Source organism: Sander lucioperca, chromosome 8, assembly GCF_008315115.2.
Source record: "Sander lucioperca isolate FBNREF2018 chromosome 8, SLUC_FBN_1.2, whole genome shotgun sequence".
In the NCBI taxonomy this organism is placed as follows: Eukaryota; Metazoa; Chordata; class Actinopteri; order Perciformes; family Percidae; genus Sander; species Sander lucioperca.
In genome coordinates, this window is record NC_050180.1 from 1,544,414 (window position 1) to 1,551,988 (window position 7,575).

A 7,575-nucleotide genomic window follows, 5' to 3' on the forward strand; every position below is an offset into this window, starting at 1 on the left:
TTTATACTTAAGTACAGTACTGGAGTAAATGTACTCAGTTAGATTCCACCACTGGTTTTGTTGACCCTTTTCTCTCCACATGAGGGCAGTGCAGACTTGTGAAAGCATCCCTCTGCACTCTCGCTGACATGTTATGTATCTGCCTTCGCCACCTTGTGCCAATCCTCTCTGTGCTCCATCTGGCTTTTATGACCCGATGTGATTCATAGTATGTTCACTGAACAAATTAATTCACACATATCCAATTACAGCTCTCATATTTTCCCTGTCCTTTTTGCAGTGGACTCTTTTATTCTCGTGTGCCGTGTGGTAATGCCTGCGCCTTTTTTCATTCATCGCCCATTTAAAAGAATATAGATCTCACATGAACCGAGTGCCTTATTAAACTAGACAATTAAATATGTAACTGATTTATTCTCTCCGTCTCCGTCTTGCGTGTGTGTGTCTTGTGCATCATTAAATGGGTGTCACGCATGTGTTCAGCAGTTCATTAAATGTCTTCAACTGAAATAAGAATAAAAGGAAGAGTAGTTTTGTGCTCCTTGGATTACTTAGCAAATTAAAGGCTGGTAGCTGCATTACTTTTTTCCTCAGGACCGACTCTAGGATCAGAGCTTTAGGGTGGTGCCTGGAACCCTTTTAATGTCATTTTTTAAAAACGTTATTCTCAGTGCTAACTGTGCATTTTAACATCATTTTGGACCATCATGGAAAGGAGGAAACACTGAACTATGTAACTAGAAAGACACCAACAGTTGTGAGAAAACTTCCTTCAACGCTGATCCACAGGGCCATTACTACAAAGGTGAGGTGGTTTTACAAATCTACTGTAGATTCTGTGTTTAGTTTCACGATGCTGGGATATTCCTAGAGCAGAACTCCTTAGCTCACAATAGACACTTTTTTTTTTCAGTTATTTTTTAGGGGTGCTGGGATCATGTTAACTAAAACAAAAGGGCTGCAATTTACCCTGCATTTCATTATAACACAGGAAAATAAAACAAGAAGGAATCACCGCCACGGACAGCTGATGGAGTGCTTAATAGGTACGTTTTTAGCCCTCTGCCTTTTATATGGCTTTTAACACAATACAACTCAAGACAAAAACCTTTAAAACCTCACAAAACAACACCTCACTGGGGTTTTAAGAGGCAGTCTTGTGTGGGAAACAAGACTGTGAGGGATATATGGCAGCTGATGATGGAAGGTGCAAAGAGGAGGGGATAAGAGGGATCGACAGGGGTGGGGAAGTGAGGGGGGGGGGCGGCCATGGGTGCTCTCATGACTCCACCCCACCCCACACACACACACACACACACACACCCACATCCTTCACCGTGAGCCAGAGGATCAAATGCCAGACCAATCAATCGTCCGCCAAGCAGACATCTATAGCGCAGGCCATGATGGCATTTACCTCCCCAGGGTGCATATCAATAAAATAAAAGATATTATACAAAATTGATTGCCCCCCCCCCCAAACAACCTGCCCACCTACACCATCAAGCCAGCCTCTCATCATCATCATCATCTGTTCTCTGGCTCCTCATTCTGTCTGTCCCTGTCTGCTGTCCGTCTCTCTCCAATCCATCAGTGTTTTGGGCCTCTGTCTGTTGCAATCCTTTCACTGGGCTTGATTGATGTACAACAGATAACCAATTTGTTGCCCTAGGCAAGATTTAAGCTGTTTTTGTCGCCCTTTCTAGCGTTTTTGTAGTTTTAAACATTTTTGTTGTTGTTTTTTTTAACGTTTTTGTCGCTTATTTTATTGTTTCTTCCTACGATTTTGTTTTCCAACCTTTTTGACGCTTTTTCAAAAAATGTTGGCACTTTTTTTGACGTTTTTTTGTCTTTAACTTTTCTTTACTCATTTGGACTGCTGGCACGCCGGCTGCGATTGGAGGCACAAAGCAGCAGCCACCAAGAGGCCCTATGGTCTTTTTTTGACGAGGAACCAGCCACCCACAAACACCCACACACACACTGAAGCTACTTTAATCGGACACTGAGTTATCACAGAGCTTGACCTAAGGGACCTTTTCAGACCCATTAAAGCGCTCATTTGCATGTTAAGCAACAAGGCCGCCCCCCCGCTCAGCTGCCGATACCTCCCGCCGCGCTCTAACAGGGGCACAATGGGACGTGCGCCACCAGAACAACCAAAGCCAAATACCAAAGCTTTTGTTTGTCCAGGAGGATGAAGTACAGGGAAGTTGATAAAGTCAAGAGGTCAAATCATCAATACACCTCATACAAACACACACAGCTGTCACATGCACTTGCCTCCATGGCAAAAAGACAACTAGAGATTAACGCAGGGCTGTATTTGTTTTGTCTGCCCATCTGGTGCCACTGAAAGCTGTCAGGGTCAGTGGTCAGTGTGTGGATTGCCTCGCGTTGCCAGACCTTCCTCCACAGCGCTGCAGAGGAGGGTCTGGCTAGTCCACAAAGCATTCCGAAATGGGAGTAAAACCTGCTCTGGTTTATTGGCATTTCTTTAAACCAATCACAAAGGTCTTGTCGCTAAGTTTCGGACGGAGCAACGGTGCCTCTGCAAAAGGAACTTGTTTTGGTGTAACATGTGTTCGTTTAAAAGTTGTTTTAGTCGTGCAACAGAAAACTCAGATTGGACTAGAATACCAACACAAAGAAAGAGGAAGGGGACCGACACCCGGCCAAAAATAAGGGACATTCGGCGGAATTTCCGGGAGCACCTGAACAATCCCGGAAATTAAACGTCGTCAAAATAGACTAAGCTAAGACTAAAAAAACTGAGCTGTTAGCTGTACTGACTCAATTTCTTTTTTTCATAACTTTATTGTGTACCAACTGAAACAGGCTTATACAATCTTTTCACTTATCCGTGGTACAAAAAGACGAGCGAATATCAGAGATACAAAGTCTCTGAGCTAGAGTCCAAGTCAAGTCTCAAGTCTCTGAGCTAGAGTCCAAGTCAAGTCTCAAGTCTCTGAGCTGTCCAAGTCAAGTCTCAAGTCTCTGAGCTAGAGTCCAAGTCAAGTCTCAAGTCTCTGAGCTAGAGTCCAAGTCAAGTCTCAAGTCTCTGAGCTAGAGTCCAAGTCAAGTCTCAAGTCTCTGAGCTGTCCAAGTCAAGTCTCAAGTCTCTGAGCTAGAGTCCAAGTCAAGTCTCTGAGCTGTCCAAGTCAAGTCTCAAGTCTCTGAGCTAGAGTCCAAGTCCAAGTTAGTGTTAGTTGAAGATTTTTTTTATTTAACAGTTTATTTTTGTTTTTTTTAAATAAAAGGTTAAAAATAAAGGTTTAGAACCAGTGAATCTATTACATGTTTGGTCATCAGGATTAGACAATTATACATAATTTCTTCTTTTTTTCGACCTTCATCATAGTACCAAATTTAATATCATGAAATTCCAATTTGAGTGAGTAAGTGTCCTCTTCAGATATCCAATTTTGAAAGAGTTCTGACTCAACATTTAATAACAATTGCAATGATCTATAAATCATGTGTGCTGCCCAGTGTTCTATTTAAGATCAAGCCGCCGGCTGTGTCTTTCCTTGTTCTTCTGTGTCTGTCTCTAAGCATCTCCCATGAATACAGCATAAATATTTTGGCAGGTGGTGTTTGGAGGATATTAGAGCACAAGCACTGAGCGCTCAGGGATATCGATTCAGCTTTAGCGGCCAAGAAGCATGGCTCTGCTGGCATCAATACGCCGAGGAAGGGGAGGTTGAATGAGAAAGGAGTGACCTTGCACCAGGAAACAATCTCGACAAATAAAGCTGCAGGAAGGAAACACAGGCAAACAAAACACAGAAGATGTCAGAGTGCAGAGACTCGGGGGTAACACTGTGAGCTCTACAGAAGAAAGACAATGAGGGAAAAGACACAGAGCAAGAATTTGGAGTATTTGATGTTTAAAGCAATCTCTTTTTCTTCCGATTGTTATTGATTTAGTAGCAGTTTTCCATTTGGGGAAGACAAGTGATCTGTTCAGGCTGGAATTATAGTGCTGCATGCATGTAAATGTGCATCTGTGCAGAGAAATTGAAATGGGCATTCTGAGGTTGACGGAGGATGACAGAGGAGTCAATGCCAACACCTCCCAAATCTCAGCAGGGTAAAAAGTATGTTCATGTTGTTTAGGTATAAAGAAAGACCCACACAAACAACAGCAGCAGTACATGTTCCAGTGTTCAGTGGACACTTTACTTTCACATTTTTACAGAAAAGGAGGCTGTTTGTATGTGTAAATATGCATAATTAATAAAACAACTGATTAAAAACACAAAGAAAAAAAACACTTGGCTGAGGTGGAAAAGTATGTGTACCGCTAAAAAGAAACTACGGCGTGCAATGGAAAGAGACTTAGTGAATAGATGAGGCGTGTGGCTCAGCTTCACTGAAGAGACGGAAACATCAGACCTGTGTGGAGCCATGAGGAGACTGTAACCTTCCTCAAATGAATGTCAATTAATGAAAGAAACTGAAATATTTGCCATTTGACTCTTAATCACGTCATCTTTCTCCTGCAATGGTTTAATGGCACCAGACTGTAGAATTAGCAACTTCTACCGTAATATTCACGTAACTGTAGAGGATGGAAACACACATTAATTCGCATTTTAATTTGGATTTGGATTGAAAACCATGACTTACATGTACGATAAAAGAGTTACTGTTTTTTATTATTTATAATTATTCCAGCACAACACTGCATGAAAAAACAGCCGCTTCATTTACTTGAATGGGAACACTCAGTTAATGCAAAAACAAAACCGGCTCTACTTTAGCCACAACAAAATGTAACATCACATGTATCGCCTGGCAGGGCACTTTTTGGCCAATAGAAATGTGCAAGCACACATCCTGGTAGCCACTGCAATTTTTCTGTTTACTTTGCAATGATAAAAAAAAAAGATTGCTGCTGTGATAATTTTCCAGAGTTGTAAAACTCTTCCTCATTGAGAAAAACCACTGAACAGTGTCAGGTAAGCCTTCAGACTCCTGGATTCTACTTCATGGTCTGCTTCAGGCAACAATGGACACGTCTGATTACATTTGTTTTTAAAGCAGTGCTGTTATTTGATTTGAATGCCAGCTAAGAGATATAGGACAAATCCCACAGTCTCGAAACTAATAAGAGGCTTCTGCAGTCTGAGTTAGCCAAATCAAGAGGGTATCTTCCTTTTTTTGTACAAAATACCAACAGCAGTATTACCTCGCTGAGCTGTGGTGGAGGAATGCTGTATGTTCATTAGTCACATGTAGGTTTGTTTTTATGGAGCACAATAGCAACAATAAGGGTCGGGTTATGCTTGAAAAAAACTACTCGGTACAACATGTCTGACCTCGTTGGTTGGCAAAAGTGTTCATATCTGTTCTTAAAGCTATAGTGCGTAGTTTTCTGTCTCCCCCATGAGGAATTCTTAGTAATGACCAGAAAATTGTTGCCGCTTCCACATGATACAAGCCTTCCGTGGTCTCTCCCTCCTCCACACAGTTGCTAGTAGCCAAGGAGGACACGGAGGATTAAAAAAACATGATGGACTATTCAGAAGAGGTCATTATCTTCACTCGAGCTTCTGCGCGGGAAAGTCACCGCACGACACAATCTTCTGAACATAGTCATACTGAGAAATCCAGAGAGAGTTGTGTGGAGCTGATAGTCTTAATTAGCTTTGTAGCAACTCATTTGGAAATGGCTTGAATGTAACGGACATTTATTAATGTCAAAAAGTTACACACTAAAGCTTTAAAACGGGGCGCCCGGATAGCACAGTTGGTAGAACAGGCGCCCATATGTAGAGGTTTACTCCTCGATGCATCTGGCCCGGGTTTGACTCCGACCTGCGGCCCTTTGCTGCATGTTATTCCCCCTTCTCTCTCCCCTTTCATGTCTTCAGCTGTCCTGTAAAAAACAAAGGCTGAAAATGCCCAAAAAAATAACCTTTAAAGTTTTAAAACGGCCAAACTCGAAGGCAGGGTTTAAAGAAGGGGAAACACATGGAAAAATCCAAACCTATGCTTTAAGGGTGAGACAGGGTCCTTTTTAATGCTCATGTTCAGGTTCATACTGTACCTGTCCTTTGGGTTTCTAATAGAACATGTTTACATGCTTTAATGTTAACAAAAACACATTATTTTTTTCTCATATTGTCTGTCTAAATATATCTTTATTCACCCTCTGTCTAAATAGCTCAGATTTAGCACCTGTCGCTTTAATACCCCCTCACGAAAAAGCACAGTCTGTTTTGATTGGTCAGAGTTTCCGGGTCTTCTGCATCTGCGCTCTTAGCTTCTCTGCACGGTCATTGCAGCCGGGGAATGATTGTAGCGGCACTTTCTACCTATATATATAGTATAGTTGTGACATCACAACCAACAAACAACATTTAAAAGCACAGTTTCTGAATACGGGCTGTGTGCAGTTCTCTGTGGATTGAGTGTTTTGATACTTTCACAGTATTAACTAGGCTATATATAACACCTCAACCTGCTTTATAATAAAAAAGGACATGGAAATCTCACTTTTTACATTATGGGACCTTTAATAATAGCTGTCTTAGAGTTGACCCTGTGATTAGATTCCTGGCACATTGTATGCAATGTGCTTATTTCAGAGGGTTTGTTGATAATACAGTCTATTACAGATCAAGGGGAAATGTAGTCTAAGTGATGTGTACATGCTCCAACAATAAATAACACCTGAAACAACAAGCACATTCATGAACTCTCTCCTGCTGGGTCAAAATGAAAATGAAAATTCATCCGAGACCAATTTAAAACCACAGGACACCATTCCCTCAGAAGCAGCACTGTAGCCTCTCTGCTGCCGTAAGATGCTGAAGAATACACCATTACTCTGAGCTGATAGGCCCGGATCTACGAAACCTTGGACTTGTTTATTCATCTGATGAAATCATCCATGTGGAAATGAGGTGTGAAGGCACGGTGGTACTCCTACACGGCAACCCCTTGGCTGGTTATCAGCACAGACTGCAACTCTGTGAGGTAACCTTCAGATTGCTTAGGTCATGTTTCAGGATTTAGACTGCTCCCGCCCTCAGCAAGACCATTACTGCTGCCAGCACCTCACTTTCTCTTCCCTCTATCGCTTCTTCGCTTCTTTCCTCTGCTTTCTGTTGCTTCTCTTTGTCTGTCACACACACACACACACACACACACACACACACACACACACACACACACACACACACACAATCCTCCTCCTCCACGCCTCTTTGTGTCTCTGTCTTCCTCTCTTTCATTCCACAGAGATGATTTATTTTGTTTCTACCCTCTCCTCCTCCAGTCCTCAGCCGCCCTCGGGGTCAGCGCCGAGCTCCATCACTCTGTCTGGATTCTTAATCCCCACACTGGAGACGCCCGTGCCAATACAGGAGAATAACAGATTAAAAAAGCACAGCCCGAGCTCCGAGTATCTCCCTTTTCTCTCCTTCTGTCTCTGCCTCCCTCTGTCCTCACAACAGATAAGTGGAAAAATAAACTCCGGGAAGCTAAGCCGGAGTTGAGAGGCAAGTCATCGAAGCAGGGATGACAAAGAAGCTTCCAGCACGGTGGTTAATGAAGGTGATGCAG